The 21,050-nt window shown below is 28.6% G+C and overlaps 1 protein-coding gene across 1 annotated transcript in view; it reads right to left on the bottom strand.

Annotated features, from left to right (window-relative positions):
• The window catches only part of LOC122506320, a 105,783-nt gene that overhangs the window by 18,522 nt on the left and 66,211 nt on the right, over positions 1 to 21,050 (bottom strand). The window contains exon 2 of the mRNA XM_043618436.1: positions 654 to 755. The gene's annotated coding sequence lies outside the window, so the exon portion shown is untranslated. The remainder of the gene's footprint in view (positions 1 to 653; positions 756 to 21,050) is intronic.

The raw sequence follows: 21,050 nt of genomic DNA, 5'->3' as shown, positions 1-21,050 counted from the left end.
AAAATTATAGTAATAAGAATTTAATTTGAAAAAGATATAAACAAATTTTGTTCATTTGAACGTTCAAAACTTTAACTTCCGCTTTTGTCGTAATATAATAAAAATACGAAATAAAAACTCAAAATAATTGTATTAATAAAGAGACTTAGCAGATGGGTATTTTTAAAGTTTTAGATCAAGATGAAAATACTAAAATCACGAACTGCAAATTGTTATTTTTAATTCCGGTAAAATTCAAGTTTCAAAATTTATCATGTCAAATAGTGAAAAAGAATTTGGAAGTTAGTAATTAATAATATTTAATATATATTATTAATAAATTATTAATCAATACTAATTTTTCAAGAGTATGGGAAAATTCTAAATTTATAATTAATTTATATTAATTAATATAATATATATATAATATAATATAATATAATATAATAATAATAATATAATAATAATAATATAATAATATAATATATAATATATTTTATTAATTTATTATTAATTTATATTGATGAAAAAGAGTAAGTCGAAAGTAAATATTTGATCACTAATCGAAAAAATTTTGAACTATAATGCTTACAAACTAAATAACATGCAAATAATACAAACAACACTGTTCCATTTCAACTACATTGAAAAGATTTATAATGAAAACAACTTACCAACAATTTTATTAATTAATGTGATTGAAATTAGTTATGAACATTATCTAAATGTGATCCACGTATCCTGATTATTAGCGACTTCAATAGCCAAACAATAACCTAAAAATAAACAATACTTAAGCATGCTTAATAATAAATTTAGATAAATAATAAATTTAATAATTATTAAATTAATTTACTATTATTTCATAATGACAAATCCAAAAATGTAAATGCTTTTAACGTCGACGTATTTATTTCAACGCTTTATTGCATTATCGTAGAATATTAGGAATATTATAATGCGTCGACTTAACCTATAAATGGTATTCTGAACTTTACATAAAAGTTATAAAAATAGAGTAAAAATTTCACATAATATTCCGTTCCATATCAATTTATAACTAAAAACTATTTACACTACCTCATATACAAGTACGGAAAGTAAAGCAATTTACATTGAAAAATGAAAAAAGTATAGCTAATGTAAACAACGAAAACAAACCTAATGAAATAGAGAGTATAAAATATATTATAATATATATATATATATATATATATATATATATATATATATATAATATAATATAATATATATATATAATATAAATAATATATATTAGAAGAAAAAAAATGCTGTTTGTAGAAAGTTAAAGTTCTGTCCTTTCTAGTAGCTGAAGCAAATTCTAGTAGCGTTTAAGTATAGTAATATTTTAATCGTTTTATTTAGTTCAATTATAAATCCGTGCTAAGGAAAATCGAAAAAATACTATCATATATAACAAACAAAAATATTTGACAGAACTAGAGCAAAAATACATCAGTATATAACTAATTGTAATATGAGATAGTTTTTTTGTTCTGGTTATGTCAAAAATTGTTTTCGTTATTGACGATAGTGTTTTTTTCCTCTGATCCCGGCAGAGTGCATTGCTTGATACAAAACCCGATCGTGCAACCTCCCCGCGGTGTACATCGGGTAACGCCAAAGCCGACTGTACAATTATTTAAGAAATTGACGTTAATTACATAAAAGAAACTTCAATTTTGTATTCAGCGACCCCAAAATCTCTCGAGTAGCAAGTTTTGATCGAATGCGATGAGTTTTTCAAAAAAAATGTCGGCCATATTGGATCCGCCATTTTGAACTTTCGAAATATGATGTCATATTCGTAATCAGCGACCCCGAAAATTCTCGAGTAGCAAGTTTTGATCGAAAACGATGAATTTTTCAAAAAAATGTCGGCCATATTGGATCCGCCATTTTGAATTTTCGAAATCTGATGTCATATTCCTAATCAGCGACCCAGAAAAGCCCCAAGTAACAAGTTTTGAGCGAATACGATGAATTAAAAAAAAATGTCGGCCATGTTGGATCCGCCATTTTGAATTTTCGAAATTTGAGGTCATATTCGTAATTAGCGACCCCGAAAACCCCCGAGTAACAAGTTTTGAGCGAATACGGTGAATTAAAAAAAAATGTCGGCCATGTTGGATCCGCCATTTTGAATTTTTGAAATCTGATGTCATATTCGTAATCAGCGACCCCGAAAACCCCCGAGTAACAAGTTTTGAGCTATTTTAAAGAGTTTTAAAAATTGGCCACCATTTTGGTTCCGCCATTTTGAATTTTCAGACTCTAATCAAAATCTGCTTGAAGATTAAGAGATAAGATATTAAGATTATTAAGCGACCCCAAAAACATTAAAAAAAAATTTCGGTCAATTTTTTTTCATGGATTTTGTCATTTTTATTTATGATTTTATTTGTGGGTTCATGATTTTGTTGACTTTGCTCGCTTATAATTAAGCCGCCATATTGGATTTTCAAGATCGCCCACATGCTTTCGAAAGTAGACGAGTGTACGAATTTTTTAAGCCCTTAACCGATTTTTTTCATTGCGCAAATTTTTGGCTACAGCTCTGTTTCGTTTGACGTGGAACGTCCCATATATATATATATATATATATATATATATATATATATATATTATTTTTATTATAAAAACTATATTATTCTTCAGATTCGATCCAAACATTACAAAGAGAAATGGATAAGAGGATTCAAAACATTAGAAAGCAGAAAATTTCGAAAGAAGAAATGAAAGAGGAGAAGATAAAAGAAGAGGCAAATAGACTAAAATACATTGAAAGTGCACGGAAGGATAATATAATAATGGCCATCGAACTGCAAAAAGAAAAAAAAGATAATTTACTTGATAAAATAAAAACAGCAATAAATATATCAGAAAAAATCAACAAGGAACTTTTAAATATAAATAAAGTTTTAAAAATTTAGAAATAAATATTCAAAATTTATGGTTAAAAACTATGATTATATCAAGTGTTTGATCCTATTTTTTTACCTGTTGGAACTTCTCATTAAAATTTTATTTTTGTAATGCAACTAATTTTTTATCAATAGAGAGACACAATGATTTCAATAAATAATTTGTATGCATTAAAATTTTGTTAGTATAACAGTTTTGAAATAAACAATTTTTTATTTCATTTACACAATTTTTTTCTAATTATTAGTTATTTGAAAATGTCTAAATAGAACTTTTCATAGATCCCGAAATAAAAAGATTATAGCTATTTAATTTAAAGAAACTTAATTATGTATTGATTTTTATTATTTTTTTGCCAGCAAATTTAAAACAATTATTTACAATTTCCTTTATAATTTGTAATTTTTCAAAAATTAATTGTGTTTTTGATATTCTTTAGCACGTTTGAATATTTTTAACTTGTCAAATTTTTTGTTTTATAAATTATAAACTTTTTTATTATACTTTACCTACAAAAATAATAATTTATGTGTTTTTGATTTTTAAATAATCAAATTTATTCTTATTCTTTATTAACTATATACATTTGAAGTTATCTGCAAGCGTTATTTGTTTTTACTAATAACAGTTAGGAAACAAAAGATAAATATTTTACTCATCTTTACTGTCAAGCTTTCTAATAAAATAAAAAGTATATTATAATTAATTTTTACGGAATTAATTCTATTTGTTACAAAAATGGAAGAACAGATTCTTGTGGAAGGAGATGGATGTTATACCATTATTTTTAAGAAATCTGTAATATTTGATCCAAAAATTGCGGAAATAAATATTGGAACAAACATAAAATATTTATGGCCAGAAAATTCTACGTGCAAGAAGCTATATGTATATTGGAAAAGTGATTGCCATTTCAAGTAAGTTGACATATTAAAAAAATTAAAAATTAACGATTTTAATTTCTTTTAAAATTAATATTTTATTCTTTTTTACTTTTACTCCATTTTACAATTTTTGTATTTATTTATGAGGAAGTTTGGTGGTGATGAAAATTTTCTATCTTCAATTTTTTTCAAAAAGACTTTATCTTTTTACTTTTTTTCTATACTTTATGTCTAATTTCATTAAAAAAATCTTTGGTTTGTTTATAAAAATAATACAATTGATATGTTAATATTTATTTAGCTGATGAAAATGAACTAAAACATCTGCTGCGAGAAAAATCGAAAGAAGCTTGGAAACAAAGTACTACAAGAAAGAGAAAATTATCAAGTGGATTAACTGATGAAAATAATGAACGTGGGAATTTGAGAAAGGTACAGAACAAGAGTAAAGAGAATTAAATTTTTCAATCACTCAAATTAATATTTTCAAATTGGTTTATTTTTTTAAATGTGACATATGTAAATAACATTTAAGTTACAAAATTCAACCATTCAAAAAATAACTTTTAAAAATAATAAAATAAAATTTTTAATTAATTTTACAGAAGCCATCCAGACAGACTAATATTTTATTAAATCAAATTGATGAAGCGTTAAACCTAACCCAAAAATTATCTGCCGTGTTAGAAGATATCAAACAAGTAAGAATAAATTATATTTTACATCATACAGCACTATAAGAAACATTAAGTTTTAATTTTTACTTTAATAATAACCTCCGTGCACCCTGCCACGCGGGGCAGTACATTACGGGGTTTTTTATTTTAATATTATATTGAAATATAGTAATAAAAACTTAGTTATTATGGTTTTATTAAATAAATACAAATTAAAAAAATGTTTAAGATTGTCGAAAATGGCGAAGGAGATAAGCAGTTTGGATAATTTACACAGAACTCAGATTTGACAGGAAATGTCATTAGTTCTTCATCAATCCAAAACATAGGAGGTCTAAGCTCAATACTGGAAAATATTTCAATGCAAGCAAACCAAATACAGACAAATATTCCATCCATGTCCTCCTCAGTGCCAACTTCTGATAATAAATCTTTATCAAATTCTAACCAAACACTCTAAGCGAAGAAGCAAACCGTCAATCTTTAAATCTACTATGCTTGCCTTCATCAGTACTAGCTCCTGAGAATGAGGATGTATCTGCTTTTAATCGCAATTTAAACGATGAAGTAATCGTTGATTATAAATTTAGCTTTGATGAATCTGATGTTACAGCTGACACTTTCGGAAAATTGAGTGAAAGAAATAAAACTGAAGTTGAAACTGTTAGTAAAAGCTCTGAAGAGGACTTGTATAGTGATTACTTTATTTTCACAAAGAGGACTGCTGAAGATAAAGTAAAATACATATTTTTAATAATAATTTTTGGCACTTTTCTAATACAGTATATAAAATTTTTATATGTTAACATCTTGATTTACATTAAAGTTTTTACTTGAGCGTTCTTAGAGTCTCTCACTATCTATAACACTTATTACAATTTCTAAAATCGTTATCCTAGAGTTTATTTAACTCAAAATTTTTAAATAATAAATTTAAAAAAACCGCAATTTTTAATTTTTTTAAATTAGTTTCGCATGTTATTTTCTACATTTACTAAAGTAAGAAACAAGTCAAATTAATTCTGTTTTATTTTTAAATGGTAGTTTTTTATATTAAAGGCAATGGAGTTGACACCAAATTCAAATGTTGTCATCGAATCAACTAATCTGCAAAGAATAAAACAAACTTCAACATCACAGAACAGTTTTGCAAGATCCTTAATGTGCGCCATATTTAAGGAAGCCGCTCTTCTAAACAACAGTTTGGTAGGAAATAAGAAATGACAAACTGGATTACCGAGTTTTGCAATAGAAGCAATATTAAGTAAGATTTTTTACCAATACAGGCCTCGGATATTATGACTTTTTTTTACAATTTTAAAAAATTAACATTTAAAGAATTATTTCGTTCTAGTTTTTTAAAATTCAATTATTTTCAATGTTTCCCAAAATTCAAATACGGGGTCGTTCTCAAACTTCATCACACTCCTAGAGTTGAAGGCGTTTCAAGCTGTGTGTGACGAAGTGTAGAAAACTTTTTTTGTATGTAAATTACCTTCGAACAAAGTAAATTCAAATTTTTAAAAATTTCACTAATTTAGAATTTTTGAGAAATTATTTATAATTTTATTAAAATTCTTCAAAACTTTGATTCTTTTTTTATTTTTTTACTCAATTATTTTTAAAAAATTTAATCAAATTTCAATTATTTTTCAAAGATTTTACTAAATTTGAGTTATTTTTTTAAAGATTTTACCAAATTTCAATTTTTTGGACATTTTTTAATTGTGGGTAATTATAAAACTATTGTCCTTCAAAAATGATTTAGAAAAATTTTTTAAAAGTAAATTTTATGAATTTCTTTATTAAAATTTTTGAAAATATTCTACCTCAATATCTTTATAAAAAAATTGACGGTTTCAATTATTATAAAAAATTGAATTTTCGTATTTAAATAATTGAATTCTTGAAGAACTTTCGAAAAATTATTATAAATTAATATAGATAACACAGCCACACAAAAAAAAAAAGTTCTGATCTGGGGGTCTCACTATGTAGACTTTATGTTTTTTGGGTCGCTGAATCCGAATCCGAGGTCCATTTAACCCATAGAGATAATATAAATAGAGTGGGGATGGTTTGCATGTATGCGTCCGCTTGATAGAAAGAGAAAGAAGATTTAGCACCAGTAGATGTCTCTCTTGCGCTGGAGCTCATTGAAGGACAGATACTGGTGTTAAATCTTCTTTCTCCCTCCAACCCATTCTGTTTATGGCAGGACGCTTCCCCCACACGCTGCCGCCTATACCTTCCCCACTCTATTTATAATATCTCTATGATTTAACCCCATCAGATCAGGATTTTGACATAACCTCAAAAGACCAATATGGCGGACACATTTTTGAAAAGTTCATTGGATTCGCTTCAAATTTGTTACTCGGGAGTTTTTGGGGTCGCTGATTACGAATTTGAAGTCTGATTTCAAAAATTCAAAATGGCGGATCCAATATGGCGGACACGTTTTTGAAAAATTCATCGGATTCGCTTGAAATTCGTTACTCGGGGGTTTTTGGGGTCGCTGATTACGAATTTGAAGTCAGATTTCAAAAATTCAAAATGGCGCATCCAATATGTATGTGTCAGCCATATTGGATCCGCCATTTTGAATTTTGAAAAACCGACATCAGATTCGTAATCAGCGACCCCAAAAACCCCAGAGTAACGAATTTCAAGCGAATCCGATGAAGTTTTCAAAAACGTGTCCGCCATATTGGATCCGCTATTTTGAATTTTTGAAATCAGACTTCAAATTCGTAATCAGCGACCCCAAAAACCCCCGAGTAACGAATTTGAAGCGAATCCAATGAACTTTTCAAAAATGTGTCCGCCATATTGGTTTTTTGAGGTTATGTCAAAATCCTGATCTGATGAGGTTAAATGGACCTCGGATTCGGATTCAGCGACCCAAAAAACATAAAGTCTACATAGTGAGACCCCCAGATCAGAACTTTTTTTTTTTTTTGTGTGGCTGTGTAATTGATTTAGAGATGAAGCGACTTTTTTACTCATTAAAGTCGATCCGAGGCCTACAAATTGTTAGTTTATAGAAAAATCAATAAATATTTAAAATTTATGTTGCATTTCAGCATCCGCTCGAACGACAGCAAAAAGGCGAAAATGGACCTTATTTGATAACTCATCTGTAAAGGATAGCTTAAGAGCAAAATTGAAAGAGCTAAGGAAGAAAAAATTACCAAAATTGTCAACTTAGTTTTACAGGATCGTAAACTAATTAAACAATAATAATTAAAAGTTAAAATTTATTAAATACAGCACTTACAAAATGTTGCGTTCTAAAGTGTTAAAAATTAAACTATTTTTATAAGTTAAACAATTATGACTAAGAGTGGAAATTTTTATAAATAAAACAGTTAAAAAATATTTCCTTCTACATTTTATATAAATATTAGTTAAAACTCTGAAAGATATCATATATTCATCAACATTACGCTAACATAACATCAATCACACCGTAATAATAAAAGAGTACTTTAAAAAATATAGATTTTCTTATTACAGTTTTTCACAAATATATATAAATTTCTTTGAAGCAGTTAGTGAAGAAGTAATCTTTATTGTTAGAAAAATCTTATAATGATCACTTTTTTTTTATTTTTAAGGATATTGTCCATAATGTAGTTAAAGAGAAATTATTTTAATCGAAAAGGTACTATGAGACATATAAATATATATACCGACAGATTAGCTCGGTCGGATAATTGCCTGGCTCGGTGGGCGGACAAAGGGTACTTGGTTCGCGCCCATTAGCCTGTGATTTTTCCGGCACGTGAGATAATCTGAGCGGGAGGTTTGACGTTCAAGTATAATGATGTGCACCGTCGATTATTGTCCGGTACACACCATTAGAATTCGACTGTCGATAAACCGGTTGTACTCGGAGAGGTTTTCTACAGTTTCCCTCTCCACTGGCGAGAAAACCCATTAGACGGGTGGTCCAGGCAAATGCGAGTACTCCTAATTTTCAAGTCGCTCTGTAGGCGCAAAAATTAAGTATTAAGAAATGTTTGTAAGGAATGTTCTACGGTTGTAAAAACACTTGTATAGCCAAGATTGTAGGCTTAAGACGGGTGTATAAACAAATAATATATATATATATATATTTTATTTTAACTCGTGATTTTGCTGAAAAATGAAAAAATAATTCATCGTAATGGTGATGTGCTAGACATTTAAAATTCATTAATTGATCGTATTTAAATTTAAATTTATCAATTAGGTATTATCGACTTGACTGGTATTAAAGTCAGTGTTCGAGCGTAGGATCTGTTTTTGTACTGGAAGCCTCGAATTGACTGTTCAAAATCTTAATTTTTCTGATAAACTTTGTTTTCTTATGGTTTCTTAGAATTTTCCCATCCATCAGCTGCTGCTCTCTTGTGGCACTTTTTATCATTAGAAATTGTTTTTCTCTTTAAAAACATTTTTTTGTGTTTAAAATCATTCAACGAAAAAAAAATTAAATTTTAATATTAATTTAATTTTAGTCTTCTAATAGATGAAAAAAATTTATCTCGAAATCAATCAGAGGATTGATTTCAGAATCAATTTTTTTTAGTCTGTCAGAACGAATTTCCCTTAAATAATAAATAACAAAAATGGCCAATATTTTCTGAAATGGTTTAGTAGTAACGCTTTAGACTTTGTAATTTGTAACTCTGCGTTCAAGTTTCAGTCGATAAACATTTTTCTTATTCTTTTTAGGGTTCCGTACCCGGTAGGAACCCTATTAAAACGGTTACGGAAAATGACCATGTACCCCCCCCCCTAGCGCTCACAGTTTTTTATCTAGAGAGCTAAAAATTGGTACACGTATGTATTTTTACGCGTAGATAACACGAAAAATATAGCGAACGTGATTACAATTGATCTTCATGGTGTTTTCATCGAAAAACTAAAATCTCTTTTTGCAAGCTCAAAAATTCTTTAACCCTTGTTGGTTCTCACAATTCTTAACCTAGTGGACTGGCGTTATACATTTTTATTTATTTTTTCGTGCAGATTTCAACAAACATACAGAAAAAATTATTAGAGTTTAGCTTCATATTTTTTTTGTGAAAAACTGAAAAATTTTTTTCGCTTTAGAAAAAAAAGTGTGTATTTGGGCAATGTTTATATAAACCCACTTTCAGATATAGCGCATTCTCTCTGAAATGAATGAAGCAATAGAAATGTCAATGGCTTTGTATCCTGAGTTGCCTTTTTTTATAGGAGGAGATTTTAATTGTAGAGTGGGAAGTTTGAATCAATTAGAAAATGATATTTTGCCTAAGAATGAGAATATTTTTAATCAAAGAGAAAGTTGTGACGAGATATGTAATAAAAGGGGGAAAGAGTTAGTGGAATCCCTATTGAAAATCCCCATATGGGAAACCACATGGGATCCTATGTCAAAAACCATGTAGAACCCTACTTCCATGAAGGAAACTACGTGGTTTACCATGTGGTTTCCCATGTCAAACCATATGGGAAATTGAGACAGGATTTTAGTTAGGAATAGACATGGGAAATTTGAACAGTTTATCTATGCATAAAACCATATCAAATCCCACATGTTTTTCCCAGTCAAATCCTAAACCGAATCCCATGTGAAAAACAGTATCATTTATTTATAATTATTTTCCCATGTCAAATCCTAAACCAAATCCCATGTGAAAAACATTATCCGCCTTATTGAATATCCCTACATGGGAATCCACTTGGAATTTTACAAGGGATTTCACATAGGATTTTATATGGGAATTGACATAGGATTTCATGCAAGATTTCACCTAGGATTTAATATGAGATATCACATAGTATTTTATTAAAGATCCAATGAAGAAATTTTCAAAGGATTAAAAATTATTTAATAAAAAATTAAATAATAAATAGTATTAGTGTTACAAATCATCAAAAAAGTAAAAAAACGATCATTTGAAACACGTCCTCTCTGCTACAGGTTCTCAGCTTTTATATACTTCCAGAGTCGTCTCAAAAGCGAGAGAAGTCACTTTCGCCACCTAGCGGTGAAAGTATAGGAGCGACAGTAATCTTTATCATTACTAAGGAAACCATGTGGAATACCACGTAGGATTCCATGTGGTTTCCTACGTGGTGATTTACATGGGATTTAACTTAGGAATTCATTTGGGAATTTATTTCTACTTAAATTCCTAAGTAAAATCCCATGTAATTCCCCACGTAGGAAACCACATGGAATCCTACGTGGTATTCCACATGGTTTCCTTAGTAATGATAAAGATTACTGTCGCTCCTATACTTTCACCGCTAGGTGGCGAAAGTGACTTCTCTCGCTTTTGAGACGACTCTGGAAGTATATAAAAGCTGAGAACCTGTAGCAGAGAGGACGTGTTTCAAATGATCGTTTTTTTACTTTTTTGATGATTTGTAACACTAATACTATTTATTATTTAATTTTTTATTAAATAATTTTTAATCCTTTGAAAATTTCTTCATTGGATCTTTAATAAAATACTATGTGATATCTCATATTAAATCCTAGGTGAAATCTTGCATGAAATCCTATGTCAATTCCCATATAAAATCCTATGTGAAATCCCTTGTAAAATTCCAAGTGGATTCCCATGTAGGGATATTCAATAAGGCGGATAATGTTTTTCACATGGGATTTGGTTTAGGATTTGACATGGGAAAATAATTATAAATAAATGATACTGTTTTTCACTTGGGGATTGACTTGGGAAAATAATTATAAATAAATGATACTGTTTTTCACATGGGATTCGGTTTAGGATTTTGTTACATCCCAAATGCACAATATATGTTTTTCTTGTGATAAGTATGTTTTGTGCTATAAAAGAGTTAAAATTTTGAATTAGAGTTAGAAATTATAAATTAAGAGTTTGTCTTAATTATTCTCTCAATATAAAAAAAGAATAAAAAGAAACAAAGCAAGAGATAAAAGTTGACTAAAAGTAGAGAACAATGCAGCGTATAAGAAATGATTCATGTAAGCTCGAACTCATATGCTATGACCTCTTTTTCGCAACCTGAGTTCTATGAATCATTGCTTGTAACCCAAGCTTCACTTTTTCATACATGAAGTAAATATTCAGGTCAATCGTTGAAAAATCATATTCTCTCTTCAAAATAGATTATAAATATAATTAAAATGAACAAATGAATTCTTAGAAGACGACACGCTTTACCCCCATAATTGTATATGAATTTTTCCCACTTTTCAATCATTTTAGAGTATATAAAGCAAAGCTCTTTTTCAAAGTTTGTCAAAAGTTTCGGTGCGGTTTATAAGACCAGTAGTCATTGTAGAGCGACCCTTCAGTTTTTCATTAAATTTTGTATTCTTTCTCTAATCGGCAACTGCAGTTCGAGTTGTACACGATTTTTGTGCAAGTCAATTTTGTTTATCACTTAGAAACAAGTTTCTTTCCGTAAAGGTGCAAGAAAAGCAATTTGACACTTAGAATCAATTATTTAAATGAATTAACTGTCGTATTTTGCGTATCAAGTTTCATTAATTATAGTTTTTACCAATTCTTTCTTTAATTGGCAATTGCAGATCGAATTGTACTCAATTATTGTGCAAGTTGCTTTTCTCACACTTAGAAACAAGTTTCTTTCCGTAATAGGTGCAAGTGACGATGAGTAACACTTAGAAACGGTATTTAACTCTTGAAACAAACGCAAAAACATTAATAAGTTGTGAAAGTTACATAAGTGTAACATAACAAACTTTCTAAGTTTCATTCAATTGAAACAACTGTTGAAACCCAAACTTATAACGACCTGCGCTATTATTGAAATCTACGAATAAACCTATAATTAAAAGTAAGTAACAATTGTATAATTATTGTAATCATACTTTTGAATATTAAAATAAATTGTTAAAAGGGAATATTTATTGTTGTTGTAACTCAAAACCCATAGTTTTGACAAGTACAAACGATCCTACTTAAAAATAAAGGTCAAGCTTTACCAACTTGACCATAATCAGCCTACCATTCCTCCAAAATTCTTTAACCTAACCTTAAAACCTCGCCTTCTGCTCGGGATGTAACAGATTTGACTGGGAAAAACATGTGGGATTTGATATGGTTTTATGCATAGATGAACTGTTCAAATTTCCCATGTCTATTCCTAACTAAAATCCTGTCTCAATTTCCCATATGGTTTGACATGGGAAACCACATGGTAAACCACGTGGTTTCCTTCATGGAAGTAGGGTTGTACATGGTTTTTGACATAGGATCCCATGTGGTTTCCCATGTGGGGATTTTCAATAGGGATGTATGGAAGGTAACGGATGTATATTAATAAATGGTCGAACCCCTAAAGACAGTCCGGCACAATTTACTTATGTTTCTGCTAAGGGAAAATCTGTAATTGATCTCATTTGGGCAAATTTTTTTGGAATAACAAAAATTCAGAATATGGAAATATTGCACGCTGTCACAGGGTCTGACCATTTTCCTGTAGTATTAACACTTAATGTAAACATAAATAAGAATATGGATAAGAATACATCTAAATTAAAATGGAAAGAACGTGTAAGGTCGTTATTAAAAAATTATTATTAAGTTATTATTATTAAATTTTATGTCCGCCATTTTGAAACCGCCATTTTGAATTTTTTAATAACGACCTTACATTCAATCAGCAACGTTCAGCGACCCCAAAAATGATAAATAACAATAAATAGCGTAAATAAAATGAATAAGTAAGTGTGCCATTGTGTACCGCTCTATGAGTACAAGTAGAGTGCGCGCACATGAAAAAGTTGTGCTATATGAAAATTTTTGATTGATTCAGAGCTTTTTTGATTTGATTCTTATAGTTGACAGTTCAAGCTTTAATTTAAGACTAATTAGAGATTTCTAGCACCTCGGCATCATTCTCTACACGTAATAAAAAAGGCCAAAAACAGGGTTTTTTGAGACTTTGAGTCCATTTTTCTCAAAATCTCGACGTGATGGGCACTTTTGGAGGTCAGATTCGCGTTCAGCGATAAAAATCCTATAAGAATATCCTTGTCCGATCTTTGAATCAGAAAATAAGTTATTTTTTGTCGACCAGTGTTATCAGAGAAATACTTTGAAAAAATGAGTGAATTATCATCGATACCACCTGTTGATCTTTAGCAACATGCTGATAATCTAATAAGTGAAGTTTTGTATATTGCAGAAAATGTAGGGATGATTAGAGGTAACCCAAAAAGTTATGTAACTCGAAACCCTGGTTTGACATAAACTGTGTAAATTGTAAAAAAATGCTTGGATTATTATTGAAAAATTGCAAAAAAAGTTCTTTTGAGGTGGAATCTTTAACTTTCTATATTGAAAAATTGGACAAGTGCGAGTTGTACTCGCACTGCAATGGCGGGTTCCGTACACAAATATTAAAACAATACTTGCAACATTTATCGGTAATTTGTAGAATTAAAATAAACAATTAAAAAAATATATTAAAATCATTTGTTAAAAAAGAATAACTAAAAAAATTAAAGTATTGTATATATCTAATAATGTAAACAATAATAAGCAGAGGAACTATAATTTTGAAAATTTTGTTCCTCTGCTTATTATTGTTTACAATATTAGATATACAATACTTTAATTTTTTTTAGTTATTTCTTCTTATCAAATGATTTTAATATATTTTTTTAATTGTTTATTTTAATTCTACTAATTACCGATAAATGTTGCAAGTATTGTTTTAATATTTGTGTACGGAACCCGCCATTGCAGTGCGAGTACTACTCGCACAAACTTGTCCAATTTTTTTTTATTTTTAGTTAAGAAATTAAAGTCAGAAAACAATCTCTCATTTATTCTCTTAAAATTTCACTCTTCCTTAAAATATTTAATGCCACGTGTTTAAACTAAAAAAAATTAAAAAAATTTTTTTTTTTTGAAAAAAAATGTAAAAAAAAATTTTTTTTTAAAAAAGTTTCTTAAATAAATTTTTTGTCGTCAGATTGTAATAATACACCAGGATACCAATTTCCAGATCATTAGGTCAAATAATGTAAAAGTTAGGGAAAACAAATTTTTTAAAAATTTTTTTTAGTTTTTCCTTGACAACGCTATGGCCATCATTACATATCAAGTTCTTTATATTTTTCCTGTAATATTCTAGTAAAAATACACCAGCATGCAAAATTTCAGCTCTCCATGTCGAATATTTTAGAAGTTAAGGGGGGGAATAGTCACTTTTTATGCATTTTTGGCCAAAAATCTTGTTATTTCCTTGACAACGCTATGTCCATCACGTCCAATCACATTCGCTATATTTTTCCTGTAATCTACGAGTGAAAATACATATCTGGACCAAATTTGAGCTCTTTAGGTCAAATAGTTTAGCCGCTAGGGGGGGGGGCACGATTTGGCTACGGACAACAGAGTCTCACCAATAGGGTTCCGCCGATACACCGTAGGTGTACGGAACCCTAAAAAAGAAAGAATACACGTCATTGTTAAAGCAAAAAAAGAAGAATATAAAATGATGGTGGTTGAAAAAATTTCAAAAGTCAAGGACTCTAAAACATTTTGGGGTCTAATAAAAAACTATAGATTTAAAGTAAATAACGAAGAATTAAATAAGTGGCAGGATTATTTTTATGATTTTTTCCAATCCCGAAATGGAATAGTATGTGACCTACTGGGTGTTCAAAAACGTAATCACAAATTGGATTCCACCATAACAATTGAGGAGGTTTTGGCTTGTTTAGTTAAATGCAAAAATGATAAATCTCCGGGACCGGATGGAATATCATATGAGTTTTTCAAAAATATGCCGTATAATTGGGTAGAAAATATAACTTCCCTTTTTAATAAAATATTAGACAAGGAAGAAATTCCTAATTCATGGGCGGAAATACATGTAAAAATGTTGTACAAAAAGGGCGAAAAAATTATACAAATAATTACAGACCAATTGCGTTAGTAAACTGTATTACGAAAATTTTTACTCAAGTATTAGTAAAAAGATTGACTGATTGTGCTGAGGGATTAAACCTTTTACCGGAATATCAATCAGGGCTTAGAAAAAAACGCAGTTGTGCAGACAATATTTTTACTTTAAGTGCGATGGTCCAAAATAGACTTCACTTGGATAGGGGAAAATTGTTTTTATTGTTTGTTGATTTTAAAAGTGCTTTTCCCTCTGTAAGACACAGTTTGTTATGGGAAAAATTATTTAAACTCGGTACAGGATCTAAGTTTCTAAATATTTTAATAGATTTGTATAACAAAGCGAATTTCTTCTACTGGCTTATGCCGATGATATTGTGATCCTTGCGGATTCCCAAGTGTACATGAGAAAAATTTTAAACTGTCTTTATAGATACTGTGAGATAAACTGTTTAGAAATAAATGTAAGCAAAACGAAAATTGTAATCTGTAAGAAAGGAGGTCATAGTCATAATGGAAAATATAAGCCATTTATGCATAATAAAAAACAAATTGAAATTGTGAAAAATTATTGTTATCTGGGAGTCTCATTCTCCGAATCAGCGGTTTTTGTTAAAGCAATGAATAATGCGGTCGGTAAGGCCAATATTGCGCTAGGAAATGTAATCTCCTTAATCAATAGGCTAAAGTTGGATGAATGGAAATCAATTAATAGACTCTTTGAATCTTTGGCGTCAAGTGTTGTTTCATATACATCTGAAACATGGGGAATCCGATACTTAGATGAATTAGAGAAGGTACAGACAAGTTTTTTTTTAAAAATTATGCAACTCCAAAAAAATACTCCTGCATATGCATGTCGTCTGGAGTCAGGGACTCGGAAGCTGGCATCCATTGTATTTAAAAGAACATTGAACTTTGTTGAAAAAATTCTAAGTATGGAGGAGAATAGATATTTAAAGAAATGGTTTTTGAGATTAAAAATTCTAGAAAAATGAGATCTCAACAAGCAAATACAACTGGTGTTTACAAATAAAAAAAATTTTTGAGATAATTAATGAGACAGAAAGTTGGAATGAGATATCTATTCACCTCCTTCGAGAAAATAAAAAACGATGGACCAAGGCTTACGATAATTTTTTATTCCAGGAGGACCTAAGGAGACTGAATGAGTCACAATCTTTACAAGTTTTGTCTCATTTACCATTATATGGTGGTATCCAAAAATATCTATTATTAAGAACACCTCTTAACCACAAAAAAATAATAGCTCTAATAAGAATGTTAAAAAAATATCAAAGTAGGGTTATAATTAATAACAAAATAGTAAAATTTAATAATGATCCAAGATGTGAAAAGTGTGGAATGTTAATCAGTGAGAATATATTTCATTTGTTAGTTAAATGTTCGTTTTATAGAGAAGATAGGAGGGTGTTTATATTGAAAGACAATGATCTGCATAAAATTATGGAAAGGTGGATAAGCATGCTTAGCTGTACGGATATGATTGGCTCAAAAAAGATCTATATGTTTTTAAAAAGAGTGTCAGATTGCGAATGATAAGTGTATTTTAATGTTTTGTTTTAAAATAGTATAAAAACTGTAACTCCATTGTATAGACTTTTAGTCTTAAACAATTAATAAATATTTATTTATTTTATTTATTTAAATTTATAAAAATTCTAATAAAAAATTTTTGAGCCATTTGTACATTTATTTATGTTTGAAATGAAATAAATTTAAATTTTATGAGAAAAAGCGGGCAAAAATTAGGATAAAGCAGGGAATAAACCGGGAATTTTCATGAAGAAAAATAGTAGACAGTAAATCCAACGTCAGTGACTCTGACGTAGGTATGAAATAAAACAAAATTTTAATTTAATACTATTTTTTAATTACAATTTTATATTTCTAACAAATTTCTGTTTTAAGTCAATTGGATAGGAGAAAGAAGAAATTAGAAAAAAAATAAAGAAACATTTGAGTACACAGGATAATATTCAATCAATGTTGGCGAGTAAGAACTCTCAAATCTTAAATGCTTTCAAGTCTCACTAGCTGAAATAAAAATTGTAAAATTACTACGCGGCAATGGTCAATTTCGAAATACGAACTGATGTAATACCGGTATATTTTCAATACTTTACTGAAAGTGTATTTATGAATATTTCAATATTTCGTTTAAAAAAAACTTGTTATATTTTTATTATTATATTTTTTAATATTTTATTACATATATTACTAGATCACCATAATTATGTAAAAGTTGAGTATGGTGGACAGGGCCATTTTTTGGAATTTTTTCGAAAAAATTGAATCTCTTTACCTTCTACATGGCAAACATAATAATCATGATTATCATGTTCGCTATAATTAGTTACCATCTTTGTTTCTAAATATTTAAACTTTTCTACATAGCGTTAATTTCAAAATAGAGATTTTCTCTAAACGTCATTAACTTTTTGTCATATTCTTTGTCCCATTCCTCCTTAATTAGCTTTAAAAAATTTAAATATTTTATCAAAAAACATTATTTGAAAAATTTTAACACGTGAAAAAATATACCTGATAGATCATTTTCAATCTGAGGCACATGTCGTCCTTTTAAAAATTTTTGAAAATCTTTTATATATTTTTCCTTATAAAAACCATAAGTCTCAAATATTAGTTTTTTTAACATAGTTTTGCTACAAAACCCCTCATTTAGTAGATTGTTTTTTTTCTCCTTCCTTTATGATAGCAATTAATAAATAAATTAATTAATAATTAATTACAGGTGTTTTTTTCAGTTCTTCAACTATTAATTTCGAAATTAATTATTTTATTCCAGAATCTTCTAAAATTTTGTCCAATCTGTCCTCTTCATCCATTGAAGAGTGCAATACCAAAGTAATTTCAAAACTTAATTAATTTTATTTTATATTTTTCCTCATTTTTTTCTCGTAATATTGATTAACGGTGTAATTTTCAAAATAAATTTTACTTGTTGGATTTCTTTGGATAAATGAGAAATTTCGCTGTAAAGTTAAAGCTAAAATATGTGTTAGTTTCATAAACACTTTACTTCCTCGTGAAAATTTTTATTTTATAAATAATATAAATTGTTTTTTTTCTATGCATTAAGGCATTTCAGCATAAAGAAACCACTCGATTCTACGTGGAAAAATAAGAATGTTTTATATAGGTCATTTTTTTCTTCAAGTCGTATTTTGTTTATAAAATTGTTATAAACAAATTATGCTGGATAAAGGGTGTTTCATCCCAAGCATCAACAAATGGATTTTAAGTAACACTAACAATTAGATTCATAGACAAATTAAAAAAAAGATATGCCTATTAATTGTATTTAATTTCCAATTGTTTAACAATAATTGGTTAAACAAATTAATAAAAATTTTTAATTTTTGAAAACTGTTGCACGGGGTAAAACACTCTTTATCCAGCATAATTTGTATATAACAATTTTATAAACAAAATACGACTTGGAGTAAAAAATGACCCATACAAATCATTCTTATTTCTTTACGTAGAATCGATTAGCGTTAACAATTTTTAAATATTTTTAAATTATTATTAATTTGTTTAAACAATTGGAAATTAAAAACAAAAAGACAGGTATATCTTTTTTCCATTTGCCTATAAATCCAATTATTAGTTTCACTTCAAAACCATTTGTATATGCTTGGGATGAAACACCCTTTACACAGCTTAATTTGTTTATAACAATTTTATAAACAAAATACGACTTATAGAAAAAAATGACCTATAAAAAATATTTTTATTTTTCTACGTAGAATCGATTGGCGTTAACAGTTTTTTTAAAAATTTAAATTTTTTATTAATTTGTTAAAACAATTGTTGTTAAACATTTGGAAATTAAAAACAAAAAAACAGGTATATATTTTTTTCCATTTGCCTATTAATCTAATTGTTATTTTTTTAATACAATGGCTGGTTTCTTTATGGGACTTAATGGGTTAACTATTATCAATTTAATATTTACATAAATGAAATATTATTTATTGGAGTCAATTAAATGGTATTTAAATCAATAACTTCAGTATTTGAAGAAATTACAATTGAATTGACTTTAAAAAGTATTATTTCATTGAATCAAATATTTAATTAATAATAGTTAGGGAACGTTCATAAACTACGCAGCACGTCTATAGGGAGGGGGGGGGGTCAAGCAGTTGTCTACCATAAGTGGAAAAAATGGCGCTATAATACATGTAATTGCGTCTACATGGGGGAGGGGGGGGATAAAATTTTCAAAAATTGAGCGGCCGGATCGTAGAAGGGCACGTAAATTTTTCTCGATCGAAATCTAAGTCCTCTGAACACTCAAAATTTAACTTTTGAATTTAAATATTTTAAATACACATCCTTATAGAAAATTTCATTCCGTATTTTTTTTCTTATAAAATTTTTTTCTATCTATTACCGTTTTCGAAATGTTTTGGAAAGACTGTTTTTTTGAAAACTATAAATTTAATGACATTTTTCACTTCAACTCGCGATATTTCAGATAATTTTAAAAATTTTTTAATGAAACAAAAATGAAAATACGTCTTAAGGTATTCTACGAATGATAAAAAAAGAAAAAAGTGGTTTTCTTTATAAACAAAATTGTTATCAATTTTTTTCTTTATTAATGTAAAAATCACGAACTACAATCTTCACGGCTCTCGTTTAACGGGCGAATTTTGAGTAACAGAGAACTTTCAGTGAGAAAGTTGTTCATTATGATCCAAAAAAGTTTTCTGAAAAATAATAAGGTTAATAATTAATTTGTGTTGAAATGGTAAATGTTTAAAGTTGCTAGCGACCAAACGCATAGCACGCGTCACTTGCCATAGTTGCTTGGGAGTGTTTTTTCATAGATTATGGCCAGTGGCGCGTGCAATGCGTTTGGTCGCTAGCAACTTTAAACATTTACCATTTCGACACTAATTAATTATTAACCTTATTATCTTCCAGAAAACTTTTTCGGATCATAATGAACAACTTTCTCACTGAAAGTTCTCTGTTACTCAAAATTCGCCCGTTAAACGAGAGCCGTGAAGATTGTAGTTCGTGATTTTTACATTAATAAAGAAAAAAATTAATAACAATTTTGTTTATAAAGAAAACCACTTTTTTCTTTTTTTATCATTCGTAGAATACCTTAAGACGTATTTTCATTTTTGTTTCATTGAAAAATTTTTAAAATTGTCTGAAATATCGCGAGTTGAAGTAAAAAATGTCATTAAATTTACAGTTTTCAAAAAAACAGTTTTTCCAAAATATTTCGAAAACGGTAATAGATAGAAAAAAATTTCATAAGAAAAAAAGATGCGGAATGAAATTTCTTATGAGGATGTGTATTTAAAATATTTAAATTCAGAAGTTGAATTTTGAGTGTTCAGAGGACTTAGATTTCGCTCGAGAAAAATTTACGTGCCCTTCTACGATCCGGCCGCTCAATTGGTCTACGTAGTTTATGAACGTTCACTTAAGTAATCGGTTATTTGAATCAAATAAATTTTGTTTTCAGTGTATATTTATCATAATATGAAGCTTGCCGTGCAAACTTGATGGAAGCTTGACACGTAAGCTTGTTACAATATTAACTGAATACTTACTTGCATACGTATTGTTACGTTTGTAACTTC

The sequence above is a fragment of the Leptopilina heterotoma genome, unplaced genomic scaffold (genome assembly GCF_015476425.1).
Source record: "Leptopilina heterotoma isolate Lh14 unplaced genomic scaffold, ASM1547642v1 Lhet_407, whole genome shotgun sequence".
In the NCBI taxonomy this organism is placed as follows: Eukaryota; Metazoa; Arthropoda; class Insecta; order Hymenoptera; family Figitidae; genus Leptopilina; species Leptopilina heterotoma.
Note: the sequence above shows the minus strand (reverse complement) of the source record. Positions and strands in the feature narration are given on the sequence as shown.